General features: G+C 48.0%; 1 protein-coding gene across 2 annotated transcripts in view; it reads left to right on the forward strand.

Annotated features, from left to right (window-relative positions):
- The window catches only part of LOC140428234 (uncharacterized), a 545,827-nt gene that overhangs the window by 80,510 nt on the left and 442,231 nt on the right, over nt 1-23,086 (forward strand). For both annotated transcript variants that reach the window (XM_072514483.1, XM_072514485.1), the window contains exon 2: nt 22,025-22,231. The gene's annotated coding sequence lies outside the window, so the exon portion shown is untranslated. The remainder of the gene's footprint in view (nt 1-22,024; nt 22,232-23,086) is intronic.

Raw genomic sequence — 23,086 nt, forward strand, 5'->3', positions numbered from 1 at the left:
GCCAGGAAGGGCGTTTCCCACTTATCGTGGTGCGCGGCCATGGGCACAGCCTGTTGGGTTGGGACTGGTTGCGCCATTTGCGGCTGCAGTGGCAACACATCCTCCAAACAGGTTCTGGAGGGTTGACTGAGGTACTAGGACGGTATCCAGATGTATTCCAGCCCAGTTTGGGGAAGATAAAAGGGGCCCTAGCCTTATCCAGGTCAAACCAGGAGCCACTCCACGCTATTTCCGGGCACGCCCAATGCCTTACACCTTGCTCGAGAAGGTAGAAGGGGAGCTCACTCGTTTGGAGTCCTTGGGTATTATCAGGCCCGTCCGTTTTGCTGACTGGGCAGCGCCAGTTGTACCTGTAATGAAGCCAGATGTCACAGTTCGCTTGTGCAGCGACTATAAACTTACAGTGAATATGGCTTCCCAGCTCGACCGATATCCAATGCCTCGCATAGAAGATCTCTACGCGAAGCTTGTAGACGGACATTCGTTCACAAAATTAGATATGAGTCACGCCTACCTACAGTTGGAGCTGGACCCTGTCTCCCGGCCATATGTAAATATTAATACACACAGGGGCTTGTATGAATATACACGGTTGCCCTTTGGGGTATCCTCTGCCTGCGCTATCTTTCAGCACGTCATGGAGGGCATCTTGAGAGGTTTACCGCGTGTCGCTGTCTACTTAGAGGACGTTTTGATTACAGGGACGTCGGAGCAGGAACATTTGGAAAATTTTGAGGTTGTCCTTAGACGCTTCTCAGAGGCTGGAGTCCGTTTACATCGTACAAAGTGCGACTTTCAGGCGAAGGAAGTGGTCTATCTGGGTTATCAGGTGGACCGCGAAGGTTTGCACCCCGTCGCAGAAAGGTGTGCGCAATTCAACAGGCCCCCACCCCGACTGACGCATCTTCGTTCTTTTCTTGGCCTCGTAAAGTATTACGTGAAGTTCCTCCCCAATCTGGCAACTACGCTGGCCCCGTTGCACCTTCTGCGAAAGAAGAATCACACCTGGGTTTGGGGTCAGCAGCAAGAAACCGCCTTCCGGTGTGTAAAACAACAATTGTCGTCGTCTGGGTTAATAACCCACTATGATCCTGGAAAGCCTTTGCTCATCACGTGTGATGCATCCCCGGATGGTATTGGGGCCATCCTGTCCCACAAGATGGAGAACGGGGCCGAGCGGGCGATAGCTTTCGCCTCCCGCACATTGACTGCAGCGGAAAAGAAGTACGCGCAGATCCAGAAGGAGGGCTGGCGGTGGTCTTTGCGGTGAAACACTTCCACCAGTATGTGTATGGCCATCACTTCACTATCGTGACTGATCATAAGCCTCTGCTGGGACTTTTCTGAGAGGATAAGCCAATACCGCCCATTGAACAAAGAACAAAGAAAAGTACAGCGCAGGAACAGGCCCTTTGGCCCTCCAAGCCCGTGCCGACCATGTTGCCCGACTAAACTACAATCTTCTGCATTTCCTGGGTCCGTATTCCTCTATTCCCATCCTATTCATGTATTTGTCAAGATGCCCCTTAAATGTCACTATCGTCCCTGCTTCCACCACCTCCTCCGGTAGCGAGTTCCAGGCACCCACTACCCTCTGTGTAAAAAACGTGCCTCGTACATCTACTCTAAACCTTGCCCCTCGCACCTTAATTATCAGGACATTATTAAGTCAATTTTGGAGATTTATGGTGATAATGAGGGAAATTATTCAGTGATGTTTTATGATTATTTATTATTTAGTGATTTAAGGGATGTTGGTGTTTTTGATTATTGGGATATTTGCACGTGATTGAAATGGATATTGTAAAATGATTTTAAGTTCATTAGTCAGTTTATATCATTGATCTCTTTTGGTACTGTCAAAGTGAGTTTCTACAGTGCATCTTGTAGATGGTACACACTGCTGCTTCTGAACATCAGTGGAGGAGGGAGCGAATCTTTGTGAATAGGGTTTGAATCAAGCGGGCTGCTTTGCCCTGGATGGTGTTGAGCTTCTTGAATGTTTTTGGAGATGCACTCATCCAGGCAAGTGGAGAGTATTCCATCACACGCCTGACGTGTGCCTTGTAGAGGGTGGACAGGCTTTGGGGGGTCTAGAGGTGAATCTAAGAAACATTTTGTCAACATTGCGTATTTCTTACTCGTGGATAATGTAGCTCTGACTTCATCTCAAGTTCAGAGATACACAAGAACTAATCGCCATAGGATTCCTAGCCTTTGACCTGCCCAGGTATTAATATGGTTCGTCCAGTTCAGTTTCTGGTCAACCCCCATGGTGTTGATTGTAGGGATCCAATTGGACATGGACTGTTTAAGTAAATGAGGAGTTGCGAATGGTACTGAACATTGTCTAATGATCTGCAAACATCCCCACTTCTGACCTTATGTTGAAAGCAAAATCATTGATGAAGATGGTTGGGCCTAGGACACTACCCTGAGGAACTCCTGCAGTGATGTCCTAGAACCAAGATGGTTGACCTCCAACCACCTTCCTTTGTGCCAGATATGACTCCAACCAGTGAAGGGTTTTCGCCCTGATTCCCATTGACTCCAGTTTTCCTCCTTGATGCCATACTCGGTCAAATGCTGCCTCGATGTCAAGGGCATTCACTCTAACTCAAAAGCGATAGACAGCATGTTTGTCTGAAGGGGAGGTTGTGCCTCACGAACTTGATCGTGTTTTTTAAGCAGCTGACAATGATGATTGATGAGGGGAGAGCGGTTGTTTACATAGACTTCAGTAAAGCCTTTGACAAAGTACCTTATGGCAGACTGGTACAAAAGGTGAAGTCACATGGGATCAGGGCAGTAGAATCAAAGATCCCTCCCACCCGGCTTTCTCACTCTTCCAACTTCTTCCATCGGTCAGGAGATACAGAAGTCTGAGAACACGCACGAACAGACTCAAAAACAGCTTCTTCCCCACTGTCACCAGACTCCTAAATGACCCTCTTATGGACTGATTTCATTAACACTACACCCTGTATGCTTCATCCGATGCCAGTGCTTATGTAGTTACATTGTATATGTTGTGTTGCCCTTTTCTGTATTTTCCTTTATTCCCTTTTCTTCTCATGTACTTAATGATCTGTTGAGCTGCTCACAGAAAAATACTTTTCACTGTACCTTGGTACACGTGACAATAAACAAATCCAATCCAATCCAATCCAATCCATCAGGTTAGTGAGATAAGACCTCCCCTTCACAAAACTGTGCTGCCTCTCGCTAATACGTCCACTTGCTTCCAAATGGGAGTAGATCCTGTTTCGAAGAATCCTTTCCAATGATTTCCCGACCACTGCATATGGCTCACCAGTCTGTAATTTCTCGATTATCCTTGCTACCCTTCTTAAACAAAGCAACAACAATAGCTATTGTCCAGTCCTCTGGGACCTCACCTGTAGCCAGTGAGGATACAATGATTTTTGTCAAGGCCTCAGTAATTTCCTCCCTTGCCTCCCTCAGTATTCAGGGGTAGATTCGATCAGGCCCTGGAGAATTATCTATCTTAATGTTTTCAAGACACCCAACACCACCTCCTTTTTGGATCTCAATGTGACCCAGGCTATCTGCACACCCTTCTCCAGACTCAACATCCACTAATTCCTTCTCTTCAGTGAATGCTTATGCAAAGTACTCATTTAGTACCTTGCCAATTTCCTTTGGCTCCACACAAAGATTCCGTCCTCTGTTTTGAATGGGCCAACCCGTTCCTTTGCTACCCTCTTCCTCCACTCTTTATATATGGATAAAAAACCTTGGGATTTTCCTTAATCCTGTTTGCCAATGGCTTTTCATGACCACTTTTAGCCGTCCTGACTGCTTGCTTCATACTTTCTTCATGCTCCTCATGGGGTTCGTCTGTTCCCAGCCTTCTAACCTCACAAATGCTTCCTTTTTCTTCTGGACTAGGCTCACAATATCCGTCGTTATCCAAGGTTCCCAAAACTTGCCATCGTTATCCTCCTTGCAGAGGGCAGTAGAGCGGAGCTGCTGATTGGCTGTTGCGGGGAAAATTTGCATCAGTGCATTGCAGTCATTGCATCCAGAATGTGTACCTGAGCAAGACACCCGCCGTGTTCAAGTGAAGGCAAGCATCCAGCAGAGGGCAGTAGAGCGGAGATGCTGATTGGCTGTTGTGGGGAAAATTTGCATCAGTGCATTGCGGTCACTGCATCTTGAAGGTGGTTTGTGGAGGAGCTGTTGTCAAGTGACAGTTAAGATCAAGTGCCGAATAAAGATAAAGAGGGAGACTCGAGGGCAGGTAGAAGTAGAAAGAAGTTGAACCGTGACGTCACAGCCTGCAGGTTAGTGATTGCCTGGTGACTGGTAAATAGTTTTGCTTTTCCCTCAGGTGTTCTCGTGCGGGGCACAGTGGTTGCTGAGTGAGTGCTTGCTGAGAAGGGCAATAAATTTTTAAAAAACTTACTGTTGGGAGTTTCCAGCTGAATCCGGTTGGAGTGAGGACAGAGTGACTGCTGGGTAAGTAGTTTTAAATTGTTTGCGCAGGCCCATAACAGCTGATTGCTGTTCTCGTGTGGGGCGCAGTAGTTGCTGGTGAAGTGTTTTATTTTTACCTGTATTTAAGTTGGGCAGTTTCTAAACCCTAGACACTACACTTGTAGTGTCCTCCACCCTTCCACCTCCTTTAACCTAAGGGGTAGAGTGAATAACAGGTAAGCTCTTTCTTTTTCTTTTTTTTAATCTAGAGGGGATGGCAGGGAAGGCAGTGCAATGTTCCTCCTGCAGAATGTTTGAGGTGAGGGACGCCATCAGTGACCCTGCTGATTTCATCTGTGGGAAGTGCACCCATCTCCAGCTCCTCAGAAACCGTTTTAGGGAGCTTGTGCTGGATGAACTTCGTATCATTTGGGAGGCAGAGGTGTTTATAGATAGTTGCTTCAGGGATGTAGTTACTCTGAAGAATCAAGATAGATGGGTGACGGTGAGAGGGGCTGGGAGGAAGCAGTCAGTGCAGGGATCCTATGTGGTCGTTCCCCTCAGTAACAAGTATACCGTTTTGGATACTGTTGAGGGGGACGACCTACCAGGGGTAAGCCACTGTGAACGGATCTCCAGCACTGAGTCCGCCCCTGTGGCTCAGAAGGGAAGGGGGAGAGCAGGAGAGCAATAGTTATTGGGGACTCAATAGTTAGAGGGACAGATAGACGGTTCTGTGGCAGCGAAAGAGACTCACGGATGGTATGTTGCCTCCCGGGTGCCAGGGTCTGTGACGTCTTGGACCGTGTTTTCAGAATCCTTAAGGGGAAGGGTGAACAGTCACAAGTCGTGGTACACATCAGTACCAACGACAGAGGTAAGAGAAGGGACGGGGATTTAAAACAGGAATTTAGGGAGCTAGGGTGGAAGCTGAGAGCCAGGACAAACCATGTTGTCATCTCTGGTTTGTTGCCGGTGCCACGTGCTAGTGAGGTGATGAACAGGGAGAGAGTGCAGATAAACACGTGGTTGCAGGGATGGTGTAGGAGGGAGGGTTTCAGGTACGTGGGTAATTGGAGCACATTCTGGGGAAGGTTGGACCTGTACAGACAGGACGGTTTGCACCTGAACCAGAATCCTGGAGGGAAATTTGCCACGGCTCTTCGGGGGGGTTTTAACTAATTTTTCAGGGGACTGGGAAAACGAGCTGTAGTCCAGAAGCCAGTGTTGAGAGTAGTGAGGTACTGAGGAGGGTATCAAGGTCGCAGGAGTGTACCGGCAGACAGGAAGGTGGGTTGAAGTGTGTCTACTTCAATGCAAGGAGCATCCGGAATAAGGTAAGTGAACTTGGAGCGTGGATTCGTACTTGGGACTACAATGTTGTGGCCATTACGGAGACAGGGTTAGAACAGGGACAGGAATGGTTGTTGGAAGTTCCGGGGTATAAATGTTTCAGTAAATGTAGGGAAGGTGGTAAAAGAGGTGGAGGAGTTGCATTGTTAATCAAGGATAGTTTAACGGCTGCAGAAAGGCAGTTCAAAGGGGATCTGCCTACTGAGGTAATATGGGCTGAAGTTAGGAATAGCAAAGGAGGGGTCACATTGTTAGGAGTTTTCTATCGGCCCCCAAATAGTAATAGAGATGTGGAGGCAGAAATTGCAAAACAGATTATGGCTAGATGTGGAGGTTTCAGGATAGTTGTCATGGGTGACTTTAACTTTCCAAATATTGATTGGAACCTCTCTAGGTCGAACAGTTCGGATGGGGCAGTTTTTGTACAGTGTGTGCAGGAGGGTTTCGTAACACAATATGTGGATAGGCCGACAAGAGGGGGGGCCACATTGAATTTGGTACTGGGTAATGAACCGGGCCAAGTGTTAGGTTTGTTTGTGGGAGAGCACTTTGGAGATAGTGACCACAATTTGCTGTCTTTCACTTTTGCAATGGAGAGGGATAGGGCCATACGGCAGGGCAAGGTTTATAATTGGGGGAGGGGTAATTATGATGCGATCAGGCAAGAATTAGGGAGCATAAGATGGGAACAGAAACTGTCAGGGAAAGGCACAAATGAAAAGTGGAGCTTTTTCAAGGAACAAATACTGCGTGTCCTTGATAGGTATGTCCCTGTCAGGCAGGGAGGAAATGGCCGTGAGGGAACCATGGTTCACAAAAGAGGTTGAATGTCTTGTCAAGAGGAAAAAGGAAGAGTATGTAAGGATGAGAAAACAAGGTTCAGTTGGGTCGCTTGAGGGTAGCAAGGAATGAGCTAAAAAAAAGGGTTTAGGAGAGCTAGGAGGGGGCATGAGAAGTCCTTGGCAGGTCGGATCAAGGAAAATCCCAAGGCTTTTTACTCTTATGTGAGAAATAAAATAATGACCAGGGTGAGGCTAGGGCCGGTCAAGGACAGTAGTGGGGACTTGTGCGTGGAGTCAGAAGAAATAGGAGAGGCGTTGAATGAATACTTTTCTTCAGTGTTCACCAAGGAGAGGGGCCATGTTTTTGAGGATGAGAGTGTGATTCAGGTGGGTAGGCTGGAGTAAGTAGATGTTCTGAGGAAGGATGTATTAGCAATGTTGAAAAACCTGAGGGTCGACAAGTCCCCTGGGCCAGATGGGATATACCCAAGGATTCTTTGGGAGGCAAGGGGTGAGATTGCAGAGCCTTTGGCTTTGATCTTTGGGTTCTCGCTGTCCACGGGGATAGTGCCAGAGGACTGGAGAGTGGTGAATGTTGTTCCTCTGTTCAAGAAAGGGAATAGGAATGACCCTGGTAATTATAGGCCACTTAGTCTTACTTCGGTGGTCGGGAAGATAATGGAAAAGGTCCTGAAGGATAGGATTTATGACCATTTGGAAAGATGCAGCTTAATCCGGGATAGTCAACACGGATTCGTGAAGGGTAGGTCTTGCCTCACAAATTTGATTGAATTGTTTCAGGAGGTAACTAAGTGTGTAGATGAAGGTAGAGCAGTTGATGTCGTATACATGTATTTTAGTAAGGTGTTTGATAAGGTTCCCCATGGTCGGCTCATGAAGAAAGTAAGGAGGTGTGGGATAGAGGGAAATTTGGCCAATTGGATAAGTAACTGGCTATCACATGGAAGACAGAGGATGGTGGTGGATGGAAAATTTTCAGATTGAAGACCAGTTACCAGCGGTGTACCACAGGGATCAGTGCTGGGTCCTCTGTTATTTGTGATTTTTATCAATGACTTGGAGGAGGGCGCTGAAGGGTGGGTCAGTAAATTTGCTGATGACACCAAGATTGGTGCAGTAGTGGATGAGGTGGAGGGCTGTTGTAGACTGCAAAGAGACATTGATAGGATGCAGAGCTGGGCCGAAAAATGGCAGATGGAGTTTAACCCTGATAAGTGCGAGATGATTCATTTTGGGTGAAAACATTTGAATGCGGATTACAGGGTCAACGGCAGGGTTCTGAGGGATGTCGAGGAACAGAGAGATCTTGGGGTTCATGTCCACAGATCTCTGAAGGTTGCCACTCAAGTGGATAGAGCCATGAAGAAGGCTTATAGTGTGTGAGCGTTTATTAACAGGGGGCTTGAGTTTAAGAGCCGTGGGGTTATGCTGCAACTATACATGACCCTGGTGAGACCACATTTGGAGTATTGTGTGCAGTTCTGGTCACCTCATTATAGGAAGGATGTGGAAGCATTGGAAAGGGTGGAAAGGAGATTTACCAGGATGCTGCCTAGTTTGCAGGATAGGTCTTATGAGGAAAAGTTGAGGGAGCTAGGGCTTTTCTCTTTGGAGCGGAGGAGGATGAGAGGCAACTTAATAGAGGTTTATAAGATAATGAGGGGGACAGATAGAGTGGACGTTCAGAGACTATTTCCTCGGGTGGATATAGCTGTAACAAGGGGGCATAGCTATAAGATTCAGGGTGGGAGATATTGGAGGGATGTCCGAGGTAGGTTCTTTACTCAGAGTGGTTAGGTGTGGAATGAACTGCCTGCTGTGATTGTGGATGCAGTGCTCTGACTGTGAGATGTGGCAGGTCCGGGAGGCTTCCAGCGTCCCGGATGGCTTCATCTGCAGAAAGTGCACCCAACTGGAGCTCCACACAGACCGCATGGTTCGGTTGGAGCAGCAATTGGATGCACTTAGGAGCATGCAGGTGGCGGAAAGCGTCATAGATCGCAGTTATGTAAATGTGGTCACACCCAAGGTGCAGGCAGAGAAATGGGTGACCACCAGAAAGGGCAGGCAGTCAGTGCAGGAATCCCCTGTGGTTGTCCCCCTCTCGAACAGGTATACCCCTTTGGATACTGTCAGGGGGGATAGCCTATCAGGGGAAAACAGCAGCAGCCAGAGCAGTGGCACCACGGCTGGCTCTGATGTTCAGAAGGGAGGGTCAAAGCGCAGAAGAGCAATAGTAATAGGGGACTCTATAGTCAGGGGCACAGATAGGCGCTTCTGTGGACGTGAAAGAGACGCCAGGATGGTATGTTGCCTCCCTGGTGCCAGGGTCCAGGATGTCTCCGAACGGGTAGAGGGCATCCTGAAGGGGGAGGGAAAATAGGCAGAGGTTGTTGTACATATTGGTACTAACGACATAGGCTGGAAGGGGCATGAGGTCCTGCAGCAGGAGTTCAGGGAGCTAGGCAGAAAGTTAAAAGACAGGACCTCTAGGGTTGTAATCTCGGGATTACTCCCTGTGCCACGTGCCAGTGAGGCTAAAAATAGGAAGATAGAGCAGCTAAACACGTGGCTAAACAGCTGGTGTTATCTGGACCACTGGGAGCTCTTCCGGGGCAGGTGTGACCTATACAAGAAGGACGGGTTGCATCTAAACCGGAGAGGCATAAATATCCTGGCCGCGAGGTTTACTAGTGTCACACGGGAGGGTTTAAACTAGTATGGCAGGGGGGTGGGCACGGGAGCAATAGGTCAGAAGGTGAGAGCATTGTGGGAGAACTAGGGAATAGGAACAGTGGGGCTCTGAGGCAGAGCAGGTAGGGAGAAGTTGCTGAACACAGCGGGTCTGGTGGCCTGAATGCATATGTTTTAATGCAAAAAGTATTACGGGTAAGGCAGATGAACCTAGAGCTTGGATTAGTACTTTGAACTATGATGTTGTTGCCATTACAGAGACCTGGTTGAGGGAAGGGCAGGATTGGCAGCTAAACGTTCCAGGATTTAGATGTTTCAGGCGGGATGAAGGGGGATGTAAAAGGGGAGGCGGAGTTGCGCTACTGGTTAGGGAGAATAGAACATAGAACGATACAGCGCAGTACAGGCCCTTCGGCCCACGATGTTGCACCGAAACAAAAGCCATCTAACCTACACTATGCCATTATCATCCATATGTTTATCCAATAAACTTTTAAATGCCCTCAATGTTGGCGAGTTCACTACTGTAGCAGGTAGGGCATTCCACAGCCTCACTACTCTTTGCGTAAAGAACCTACCTCTGACCTCTGTCCTATATCTATTACCCCTCAGTTTAAAGCTATGTCCCCTCGTGCCAGCCATTTCCATCTGCGGGAGAAGGCTCTCACTGTCCACCCTATCTAACCCCCTGATCATTTTGTATGCCTCTATTAAGTCTCCTCTTAACGTTCTTCTCTCCAACGAAAACAACCTCAAGTCCATCAGCCTTTCCTCATAAGATTTTCCCTCCATACCAGGCAACATCCTGGTAAATCTCCTCTGCATCCGCTCCAAAGCCTCCACGTCCTTCCTATAATGCGGTGACCAGAACTGTACGCAATACTCCAAATGCGGCCGTACCAGAGTTCTGTACAGCTGCAACATGACCTCCTGACTCCGGAACTCAATCCCTCTACCAATAAAGGCCACCACTCCATAGGCCTTCTTCACAACCCTATCAACCTGGGTGGCAACTTTCAGGGATCTATGTACATGGACACCTAGATCCCTCTGCTCATCCACACTTCCAAGAACTTTACCATTAGCCAAATATTCCGCATTCCTGTTATTCCTTCCAAAGTGAATCACCTCACACTTCTCTACATTAAACTCCATTTGCCACCTCTCAGCCCAGCTCTGCAGCTTATCTATATCCCTCTGTAACCTGCTACATCCTTCCACACTATCGACAACACCACCGACTTTAGTATCGTCTGCAAATTTACTCGCCCACAATTCTGCGCCTTCCTCTAGGTCATTGATAAAAATGACAAACAGCAACGGCCCCAGAACAGATCCTTGTGGTACTCCACTTGTAACTGAACTCCATTCTGAACATTTCCCATCAACCACCACCCTCTGTCTTCTTTCAGCAAGCCAATTTCAGATCCACATCTCTAAATCATCCTCAATCCCCAGCCTCCTTATTTTCTGCAATAGCCTACCGTGGGGAACCTTATCAAACGCTTTGCTGAAATCCATATACACCACATCAACTGCTCTACCCTCGTCTACCTGTTCAGTCACCTTCTCAAAGAACTCGATAAGGTTTGTGAGGCATGACCTACCGTTCACAAAGCCATGCTGACTATCCCTGATCATATTATTCCTATCTAGATGATTACAAATCTTGTCTCTTATAATCCCCTCCAAGACTTTACCCACTACAGACGTGAGGCTCACCGGTCTATAGTTGCCGGGGTTGTCTCTGCTCCCCTTTTTGAACAAAGGGACCACATTTGCTATCCTCCAGTCCTCTGGCACTATTCCTGTAGCCAATGATGACATGAAAATCAAAGCCAAAGGTCCAGCAATCTCTTCCCTGGCCTCCCAGAGAATCCTAGGATAAATCCCATCACGACCCGGGGACTTATCTATTTTCAGCCTGTCCAGAATTGCCAACACCTCTTCCCTACGTACCTCAATGCCATCTATTCTATTAGCCTGGGTCTCAGCATTCTCCTCCACAACATTATCTTTTTCCTGAGTGAATACTGACGAAAAATATTAGAACATAGAACATAGAACAATACAGCGCAGTACAGGCCCTTCGGCCCACGATGTTGCACCGAAACAAAAGCCATCCAACCTACACTATGCCATTATCATCCATATGTTTATCCAATAAACTTTTAAATGCCCTCAATGTTGGCGAGTTCACCACTGTAGCAGGTAGGGCATTCCACGGCCTCACTACTCTTTGCGTAAAGAACCTACCTCTGACCTCTGTCCTATATCTATTACCCCTCAGTTTAAAGCTATGTCCCCTCGTGCCAGCCATATCCATCCGCGGGAGAAGGCTCTCACTGTCCACCCTATCCAACCCCCTGATCATTTTGTATGCCTCTATTAAGTCTCCTCTTAACCTTCTTCTCTCCAACGAAAACAACCTCAAGTCCATCAGCCTTTCCTCATAAGATTTTCCCTCCATACCAGGCAACATCCTGGTAAATCTCCTCTGCACCCGCTCCAAAGCCTCCACGTCCTTCCTATAATGCGGTGACCAGAACTGTACGCAATACTCCAAATGCGGCCGTACCAGAGTTCTGTACAGCTGCAACATGACCTCCCGACTCCGGAACTCAATCCCTCTACCAATAAATGCCAACACTCCATAGGCCTTCTTCACAACCCTATCAACCTGGATGGCAACTTTCAGGGATCGATGTACATGGACACCTAGATCCCTCTGCTCATCCACACTTTCAAGAACTTTACCATTAGCCAAATATTCCGCATTCCTGTTATTCCTTCCAAAGTGAATCACCTCACACTTCACTACATTAAACTCCATTTGCCACCTCTCGGCCCAGCTCTGCAGCTTATCTATATCCCTCTGTAATCTCCTACATCCTTCCACACTATCGACAACACCACCGACTTTAGTATCATCTGCAAATTTACTCATCCACCCTTCTGCGCCTTCCTTGAGGTCATTGATAAAAATGACAAACAGCAACGGCCCCAGAACAGATCCTTGTGGTACTCCACTTGTGACTGTACTCCATTCTGAACATTTCCCATCAACCACCACCCTCTGTCTTCTTTCAGCTAGCCAATTTCTGATCCACATCTCTAAATCACCCTCAATCCCCAGCCTCCGTATTTTCTGCAATAGCCTACCGTGGGGAACCTTATCAAACGCTTTGCTGAAATCCATATACACCACATCAACTGCTCTACCCTCGTCTACCTGTTCAGTCACCTTCTCAAAGAACTCAATAAGGTTTGTGAGGCATGACCTACCCTTCACAAAGCCATGCTGACTATCCCTGATCATATTATTCCTATCTAGATGATTATAAATCTTGTCTCTTATAATCCCCTCCAAGACTTTACCCACTACAGACGTGAGGCTCACCGGCCTATAGTTGCCGGGGTTGTCTCTGCTCCCCTTTTTGAACAAAGGGACCACATTTGCTGTCCTCCAGTCCTCTGGCACTATTCCTGTAGACAATGATGACATAAAAATCAAAGCCAAAGGTCCAGCAATTTCTTCCCTGGCCTCCCATAGAATTCTAGGATAAATCCCATCAGGTCCCGGGGACTTATCTATTTTCAGCCTGTCCAGAATTGCCAACACCTCTTCCCTACGTACCTCAATGCCATCTATTCTATTAGCCTGGGGCTCAGCATTCTCCTCCACAACATTATCTTTTTCCTGAGTGAATACTGACGAAAAATATTCATTTAGTATCTCGCCTATCTCTTCAGACTCCACACACAATTTCCCATCCCTGTCCTTGACTGGTCCTCCTCTTTCCCTAGTCATTCGCTTATTCCTGACATACCTATAGAAAGCTTTTGGGTTTTCCTTGATCCTTCCTGCCAAATACTTCTCATGTCCCCTCCTTGCTCGTCTTAGCTCTCTCTTTAGATCCTTCCTCGCTACCTTGTAACTCTCCATCGCCCCAACCGAAACTTCACACCTCATCTTCACATAGGCCTCCTTCTTCCTCTTAACAAGAGATTCCACTTCCTTGGTAAACCACAGTTCCCTCGCTCGACGCCTTCCTCCCTGCCTGACCGGTACATACTTATCAAGAACACACAGTAGCTGATCCTTGAACAAGCCCCACTTGTCCAGTGTGCCCAACACTTGCAGCCTACTTCTCCACCTTATCCCCCCCAAGTCACGTCTAATGGCATCATAATTGCCCTTCCCCCAGCTATAACTCTTGCCCTGTGGTGTATACTTATCCCTTTCCATCATTAACGTAAACGTCACCGAATTGTGGTCACTGTCCCCAAAGTGCTCTCCTACCTCCAAATCCAACACCTGGCCTGGTTCATTACCCAAAACCAAATCCAACGTGGCCTCGCCTCTTGTTGGCCTGTCAACATATTGTTTCAGGAAACCCTCCTGCACACACTGTACAAAAAACGACCCATCTATTGTACTCGAACTATATCTTTTCCAGTCAATATTTGGAAAGTTAAAATCTCCCATAATAACTACCCTGTTACTTTCGCTCATATCCAGAATCATCTTGGCCATCCTTTCCTCTACATCCCTAGAACTATTAGGAGGCCTATAAAAAACTCCCAACAGGGTGACCTCTCCTTTCCTGTTTCTAACTTCAGCCCATACTACCTCGGCAGAAGAGTCCCCATCTAGCATCCTCTCCGCCACCGTAATACTGCTCTTGACTAGCAGCGCCACACCTCCCCCTCTTTTGCCTCCTTCTCTGAGCTTACTAAAACACCTAAACCCCGGAACCTGCAACATCCATTCCTGTCCCTGCTCTATCCATGTCTCCGAAATGGCCACAACATCGAAGTCCCAGGTACCAACCCACGCTGCCAGTTCCCCTACCTTGTTTCGTATACTCCTGGCATTGAAGTAGACACACTTCAAACCACCTACCTGAACACTGGCCCCCTCCTGCGACGTCAAATCTGTGCTCCTGACCTCTATACTCTCATTCTCCCTTACCCTAAAACTACAATCCAGGTTCCCATGCCCCTGCTGCATTAGTTTAAACCCCCCCAAAGAGCACTAACAAATCTCCCCCCCAGGATATTTGTGCCCCTCAGGTTCAGATGTAGACCATCCTGTCTGTAGAGGTCCCACCTTCCCCAGAAAGAGCCCCAGTTATCCAAAAATATGAATCCCTCCCGCCTGCACCATCCCTGTAGCCACGTGTTTAAATGCTCTCTCTCCTTATTCCTCATCTCACTATCACGTGGCACGGGCAACAACCCAGAGATAACAACTCTGTTTGTTCTAGTTCTGAGCTTCCATCCTAGCTCCCTGAAAGCCTGCCTGACACCCTTGTCCCCTTTCCTACCTATGTCGTTGGTGCCAATGTGGACCACGACTTGGGGCTGCTCCCCCTCCCCCCTAAGGACCCGGAAAACACGATCCGAGACATCACGTACCCTTGCACCTGGGAGGCAACATACCAAACGTGAGTCTCTCACGCTCCCACAAAATCTCCTATCTGTGCCCCTGACTATAGAGTCCCCAATTACTAATGCTCTGCTCCTCTCCCCCCTTCCCTTCTGAGCAACAGGGACAGACTCCGTGCCAGAGGCCCGTACCCCATGGCTTACCCCTGGTAAGTCGTCCCCCCCACAAGTATCCAAAGCGGTATACTTGTTTCTCAGGGGTACGACCGCAGGGGAACCCTGCACTGACTGTTTTTTCCCAGTCCCTCTTACAGTTACCCACCTATCTCCAATCTTTGGTGTAACTAATTCCCTGAAGCTGCTATCTATGACCCCTTCTGCCTCCGGAATGATCCAAAGTTCTTCCAACTCCAGCTCCAGTTCCCTAACTCGGTCTTGGAGGAGCTGGAGATGGCAGCACTTCCTGCAGGTAAAATCAGCAGGGACACTAACTGCATCCCTCACCTCAAACATCCTGCAGGAGGAACATTGCACTCCCTTCCCTGCCATTCCTCTAACTTTCTACCAAGATCTGGCTAAAAAATAATAATAATATAATAAAATATGGTACTTACCTCAGACCAATGGGTTTTATTATTAGGTTAGAGGAGGAGGGCGGGTGGGAGACACTACACGTGTAGTGTCTCGGGTTTTCCTCTCCACCAGAATTTATTGGGGAGGGTCTTCCCAGACGTCCGCGGGTCGACTTCCTGTTCCCGCCTGAAAAACTAATTTAAAATAAAAAAAAAGAAAAATTCTCAGCTCCTGCTGAAATTGACTAACCAGCCAGCTGTTCTCACGCCGCCGAAATCGACTGGCCTGCCCCTGCAAAGACAAGTGCTTTTAAAGGTTGACTTACCTCCCAGCAACCTCCTTCCGCAATGCTCCCGCTGAAACTGACTCACCACTCACCAGCTGTTCTCACGCCGCCGAAATCGACTGGCCTGCCCCTGCAAAGACAAGTGCTTTTAAAGGTTGACTTACCTCCCAGCAACCTCCTTCCGCAATGCTCCCGCTGAAACTGACTCACCACTCACCAGCTGTTCTCACGCCGCCGAAATCGACTGGCCTGCCCCTGCAAAGACAAGTGCTTTTAAAGGTTGACTTACCTCCCAGCAACCTCCTTCCGCAATGCTCCCGCTGAAACTGACTCACCACTCACCAGCTGTTCTCACGCCGCCGAAATCGACTGGCCTGCCCCTGCAAAGACAAGTGCTTTTAAAGGTTGACTTACCTCCCAGCAACCTCCTTCCGCAATGCTCCCGCTGAAACTGACTCACCACTCACCAGCTGTTCTCACGCCGCCGAAATCGACTGGCCTGCCCCTGCAAAGACAAGTGCTTTTAAAGGTTGACTTTTAAAGGTTGACTTACCTCCCAGCAACCTCCTTCCGCAATGCTCCCGCTGAAACTGACTCACCACTCACCAGCTGTTCTCACGCCGCCGAAATCGACTGGCCTGCCCCTGCAAAGACAAGTGCTTTTAAAGGTTGACTTACCTCCCAGCAACCTCCTTCCGCAATGCTCCCGCTGAAACTGACTCACCACTCACCAGCTGTTCTCACGCCGCCGCCAAAATCGACTCAATATTCATTTAGTATCTCGCCTATCTCTTCAGACTCCACACACAACTTCCCATCCCTGTCCTTGACTGGTCCTACTCTTTCCCTAGTCATTCGCTTATTCCTGACATACCTATAGAAAGCTTTTGGGTTTTCCTTGATCCTACCTGCCAAATACTTCTCATGTCCCCTCCTTGCTCGTCTTAGCTCTCTCTTTAGATCCTTCCTCGCTACCTTGTAACTATCCATCGCCCCAACTGAAACTTCACACCTCATCTTCACATAGGCCTCCTTCTTCCTCTTAACAAGAGATTCCACTTCTTTGGTAAACCACGGTTCCCTCGCTCGACGCCTTCCTCCTTGCCTGACCGGTACATACTTATCAAGAACACGCAGTAGCTGATCCTTGAACCAGCTCCACTTATCCAGTGTGCCCAACACTTGCAGCCTACCTCTCCACCTTATCCCCCCCAAGTCACGTCTAATGGCATCATAATTGCCCTTCCCCCAGCTATAACTCTTGCCCTGCGGTGTATATTTATCCCTTTCCATCATTAACGTAAACGTCACCGAATTGTGGTCACTGTCCCCAAAGTGCTCTCCTACCTCCAAATCCAACACCTAGCCTGGTTCATTACCCAAAACCAAATCCAACGTGGCCTCGCCTCTTGTTGGCCTGTCAACATATTGTGTCAAGAAACCCTCCTGCACACACTGTACAAAAAACGACCCATCTAATGTACTCGAACTATATCTTTTCCAGTCAATATTTGGAAAGGTAAAGTCTCCCATAATAACTACCCTGTTACTTTCGCTCTTTTCCAGGATCAATCTCGCCATCCTTTCCTCTACATCCCTAGAACTATTTGGAGGCCTATAGAAGACTCCCAACAGGGTGACCTCTCCTTTCCTGTTTCTAACCTCAGCCCATACTACTTTGGGAGATGAGTCCCCATCTAGCATCCTCTCCGCCACCGTAATACTGCTCTTGACTAGCAGCGCCACACCTCCCCCTCTTTTGCCTCCTTCTCTGAGCTTACTAAAACACCTAAACCACGGAACCTGCAACATCCATTCCTGTCCCTGCTCTATCCATGTCTCCGAAATGGCCACAACATCGAAGTCCCAGGTACCAACCCATGCTGCCAGTTCCACTACCTTATTTCGTATACTCCTGGCATTGAAGTAGACACACTTCAAACCACCTACCTGAACACTGGCCCCCTCCTGCGACGTCAAATCTGTGCTCCTGACCTCTATACTCTCATTCTCCCTTACCCTAAAACTACAATCCAGGTTCCCATGCCCCTGCTGCATTAGTTTAAACCCCCCCAAAGAGCACTAACAAATCTCCCCCCCAGGATATTTGTGCCCCTCAGGTTCAGATGTAGACCATCCTGTCTGTAGAGGTCCCACCTTCCCCAGAAAGAGCCCCAGTTATCCAGAAATCTGAATCCCTCCCGCCTGCACCATCCCTGTAGCCACGTGTTTAATTGCTCTCTCTCCCTATTCCTCATCTCACTATCACGTGGCACGGCAACAACCCAGAGATAACAATTCTGTTTGTTCTAGTTCTGAGCTTCCATCCTAGCTCCCTGAAAGCCTGCCTGACATCTTTGTCCCCTTTCCTACCTATGTCGTTAGTGCCAATGTGGACCACAACTTGGGCTGCTCCCCCTCCCCCCTAAGGACCCGGAAAACACGATCCGAGACATCACGTACCCTTGCACCTGGTAGGCAACATACCAAACGTGAGTCTCTCACGCTCCCACAAAATCTCCTATCTGTGCCCCTGACTATTGAGTCCCCAATTACTAATGCTCTGCTCCTCTTCCCCCCTTCCCTTCTGAGCAACAGGGACAGACTCCGTGCCAGAGGCCCGTACCCCATGGCTTACCCCTGATAAGTCCCCCCCCCCCACAAGTATCCAAAGCGGTATACTTGTTTCTCAGGGGAATGACCGCAGGGGATCCCTGCACTGACTGCTTCTTCCCAGTCCCTCTTACAGTTACCCATCTATCTCCAATCTTTGGTGTAACTAATTCCCTTGTCTCGGGTTTCCTCTCCACCAGAATTTATTGGTGAGGATCTTCCCAGAAGTCCGCGGGTCGAACTTCCTGTTCCTGCCTTAAACACTAAAATTAACTTAAAAAAAACAGCAAAGAGGGACCGAAAACGGGACCAGGTACGTGTTTACCGCTGAAATTGACTAGCCTGCTCCTGTGAAGGTCTCCCAGAAATCACTAACGCACCGCTCCCGCTGAAATCGACTGGCCTGCTCCTGCAAAGACAAGTGTTTTTAAAGGAGAAACTTACCTCCCAGAAATCACTTGCGCACTGCTCCCGCTGAAATTGACTAACCTGCTCCGCTCCCGCTGAAATCGACTGGCCTGCTCCTGCAAAGACAAGTGTTTTTGAAGGAGAAACTTACCTCCCAGAAATCACTTGCGCATTGCTCCCGCTGAAATTGACTAACCTGCTCCGCTCCCGCTGAAATCGACTGGCCTGCTCCTGCAAAGACAAGTGTTTTTAAAGGAGAAACTTACCTCCCAGAAATCACTTGCGCACTGCTCCCGCTGAAATTGACTAACCTGCTCCGCTCCCGCTGAAATCGACTGGCCTGCTCCTGCAAAGACAAGTGTTTTTAAAGGAGAAACTTACCTCCCAGAAATCACTTGCGCACTGCTCCCGCTGAAATTGACTAACCTGCTCCGCTCCCACTGAAATCGACTGGCCTGCTCCTGCAAAGACAAGTGTTTTTAAAGGAGAAACTTACCTCCCAGAAATCATTTGCGCACTGCTCCCGCTAAAATTGACTAACCTGCTCCACTCCCGCTGAAATCGACTGGCCTGCTCCTGCAAAGACAAGTGTTTTTAAAGGAGAAACTTACCTCCCAGAAATCACTTGCGCACTGCTCCCGCTGAAATTGACTAACCTGCTCCGCTCCCGCTGAAATCGACTGGCCTGCTCCTGCAAAGACAAGTGTTTTTTAAAGGAGAAACTTACCTCCCAGAAATCACTTGCGCACTGATCCCGCTGAAATTGACTAACCTGCTCCGCTCCCGCTGAAATCGACTGGCCTGCTCCTGCAAAGACAAGTGTTTTTAAAGGAGAAACTTACCTCCCAGAAATCACTTGCGCACTGCTCCCGCTGAAATTGACTAACCTGCTCCGCTCCCGCTGAAATCGACTGGCCTGCTCCTGCAAAGACAAGTGTTTTTAAAGGAGAAACTTACCTCCCAGAAATCACTTGCGCACTGCTCCCGCTGAAATTGACTAACCTGCTCCGCTCCCGCTGAAATCGATGGGCCGAATGGCCTCCTTCTGCACTGTATGTTCTATGTTCTACAGAGCCGTTGGCAATTGCTCTGAGAGCCTCAAGGGGCTGGTCCGGGGAGGGGGGGAGGGGTGGGGGGGAGCACAGAGTCTCGCTCTTTGCAGACAACCTGCTCCTGTATGTTTCGGACCCATTCTAGGGGATGGAAGAAATCATGAGGATTCCAGAGAAATTTGGCCGGTTTTCGGGGTATAAGCTAAATATGGGGAAAAGTGAGATGTTTGCGGTCCAGGCGAGGGGACAGGAGAGGCAATTGGGGGAGCTGCCGTTTAGATTAGTGGGGGGAAGCTTTCAGTACCTAAGCATTCAAGTGACGCGGGAATGGGACCGGCTGCATAAATTAAGTCTGGCCCGGCTAGTAGACCAAATGAAGGACGATTTTTGGAGATGGGATACGCTTCCGTTGTCACTAGCTGGGAGGGTGCAGACGGTGAAGATGACGGTCCTCCCGAGATTCCTGTTCGTGTTTCAATGTCTCCCCATCTTTATTCCGCGGTCCTTTTTTAAACGGGTCAACAAAGTGATCATTGGCTTCGTTTGGGAGGGCAAGACCCCGCGAGTAAGGAAGGTAATGCTTGAGCGGAGTCGGGGAGAGGGCAGGCTGGCGCTGCCAAATTTTAGTAACTATTACTGGGCGGCGAATATAGCCATGATCAGGAAGTGGGTGGTGGGGGAGGGGTCGGCATGGGAACATATGGAAGCGGCTTCATACAAGGGCACCAGTTTGGGGGCGTTGGTATCTGCGCCTCTGCCGTTCCCGCCAGCAAGATACTCCACCAGCCCCGTGGTGGTGGCGGCTCTGAGAGTCTGGGGGCAATGGAGGAGACATGTGGGAGCAGAGGGAGCATCGGTCTGGTCCCCAATCTGTAATAATCACCGGTTTGCCCCGGGAAGTATGGATGGGGAGTTCCGGATATGGCGGAGATCAGGGATTGAGAGGATAGGGGATATGTTTGTAGAGGGGAGCTTTCCGAGTATGAGGGTGCTGGAGGAGAAGTTCGGGTTGGCGAGCGGAAACAAATTCAGGTGCGGGACAGGTGATTTTAGGTTAAACTTAGATTAGGATAAATGGTCGGCACAACATCATGAGCTGAAGGGCCTGTATTGTGCTGTACTGTTCTATGTTCTATATATCCTATTTCTAGCATGTGACACAAGGAGTCATTAAGTGGCACTTGATAGCACTGTTGATGACCCCTTCCATAACTTACTGATGATGGAGAGTAGACTGATGGGGTGATAATTGGCTGGGCTGGAGTTTTCCTGTTTCTTGTGTGCAGGACATACCTGGGCAATTTTCCACATTGCTGGGTAAATGTCAGTGTTGTTGCTGTACTGGAAGAACTTGACTACGGGTACGGCAAGTTCTGGAACACAAGTCTTCAGTACTATTGCTGAAATATTATCAGGGCCCATAGCCTTTGCAGTATCCAGTGCCTTCAGCCGTTTCTTTAATTGGATTGGCTGAAGACTGGCATCTATGTTGAAGGGGACGTCTGGCATGACTGAATGAGGCTGCCCATGAATAATATTCCTTTCTAGGATATCAGATTTCCTTCCCTAAAGCACATTAGTGAACCAGATGGGTTTTTATGACCATCGACAATTGGGATTCATTGACCTTTGAATTTCACTGTTTGCCCTGGTGGAATTCGAACACAGATCTCCAGAGCATGACTCTGGGTCTCTGGATTACTAGTATAGAGACAGGGCCACTGCATCACAGTTCCCCTTTAATTGGTTGTGGGGGTCACTTTGCTCTGTCTATCACTTGCTGCTTCCGCTGTTTGGCACGCAAGTAGCGCTGTGTTGTAGCTTCACTAGTGACCAGCTGGAACTCAGTCCTAAACCAACAGGGCCAAGGTATGAGTCTGTGGTGAACTAGCTGGTGACATACCTGCCTTTTGTCTGTTAAGATAGTTATTTTGTGAGATGTGCACATATTGTCTCTTCACTACAATGTGATGGACTGAAGAGCTTCTGTGCTATAGACCTCCGTGTTTCTATGACCATGGAGCACTCGTCATTGTTTATGCAAAATCTGTAACATCACTTTTAAATTCATTTTGATTTACAGATGATGGCACGGCAGGGGTTTTGGTGGGTTCCTGCTGGATATCCATGGTGACTAAATGTAAAATTGGATTTGAAAAACCTATCTTGCAATGCAACCTACAGTTTCAGTAGCAATTTTGTGTTGACTGGTATTCTGTGGTTTAATGAGAGTGAGGTTAGCTCACTTCCTTCATATCTCATGTCACTTCTGCTCACCGCCTACACATCCTTCCACAGTAATACGTAGCAACCACTTTTCAGAAATGATATTTGCTGCTAAGATTTGGAAACTCCTACCAGAAGCTCTGGCAGTCTCTCATTCCCCTCTTGTCACTGTATTTGTGTTTCAGTGAGGGTACTGGACGAAGACCAGTTTTGATGCTACAATAGCCAGTGTTACTGTGGGGCACTCACCATTACGGATGTATGAGCAAAGGTTTCTCATTGTCGTGGGCTGCAGTCATGCTGATGGTTAAACACACTTCCACTTTGACCTGATCTGCGCTGCAGAAGGGATATGAACTCAATGTGTCTGCAACATAAGCTTTCAATAAAAGGTAGGTAATTATTAAATATAATGAGAAAGTCTGGGGAAGACCTGTCACACAATCCACTTTGACCCGAAGATGACCCTGAGGAACAATTTGTGAGAGCTTGTGTTATGTGTCAATAATGGAAATTCTTTGTGATCAATCTGGACGTGAGGAATGTAACATTCCTGTTATTCTATCCCTTTTCCTATCTCTTCACCGTATGTCTGTTTTGTGCGTATCTGGGTGGAGGGTGGGACGGGGTTTTGGGAATAGGCAGACTAGTGTACCGTAGTTCAATTATTTCCTTTCTATGTTCACCTTTTACTCTTGTTATAAATAAACAGTTTATTAATGTTTTACTTACAAATCTGGTATCTGTAACTCATTGGGGCAGCCAGTTAATAAGTTTCAGATCACTTGATGTCAGTCCGATGGGAACAAGAGCATAAATTACCAGAAGTGATGGTTTTTGGAGCTCAGATGAGCTGGTGTTTGAAAACGTCGATGCACAAAGTGTCGAACCAACATATGATAGCAACTGTGAGTTGTGAAACCATTTCAAACCTACACAATCCAGAGATCACCATTATACACAATCCATCGATCCCAATTATACACAATCCATTGATCCCGGTTATATACAATCCATTGATCCCCATGACACACAATCCATTGATCCCCTTTATACACAATCCATCGATCCCCATTAAACACAATCCATCGATCCCCATTATACACAATCCATTAATCCCCGTTACACACAATCCATCGATTCCCCATTATACACAATACATTATTCCCCATTATAAACAATCCATTGATCCCCGTTATATACAATCCATAGATCGCCATTATACACAATCCAATGATTCCCATTGT

This window comes from Scyliorhinus torazame, chromosome 8 (genome assembly GCF_047496885.1).
Source record: "Scyliorhinus torazame isolate Kashiwa2021f chromosome 8, sScyTor2.1, whole genome shotgun sequence".
Classification (NCBI taxonomy): domain Eukaryota; kingdom Metazoa; phylum Chordata; class Chondrichthyes; order Carcharhiniformes; family Scyliorhinidae; genus Scyliorhinus; species Scyliorhinus torazame.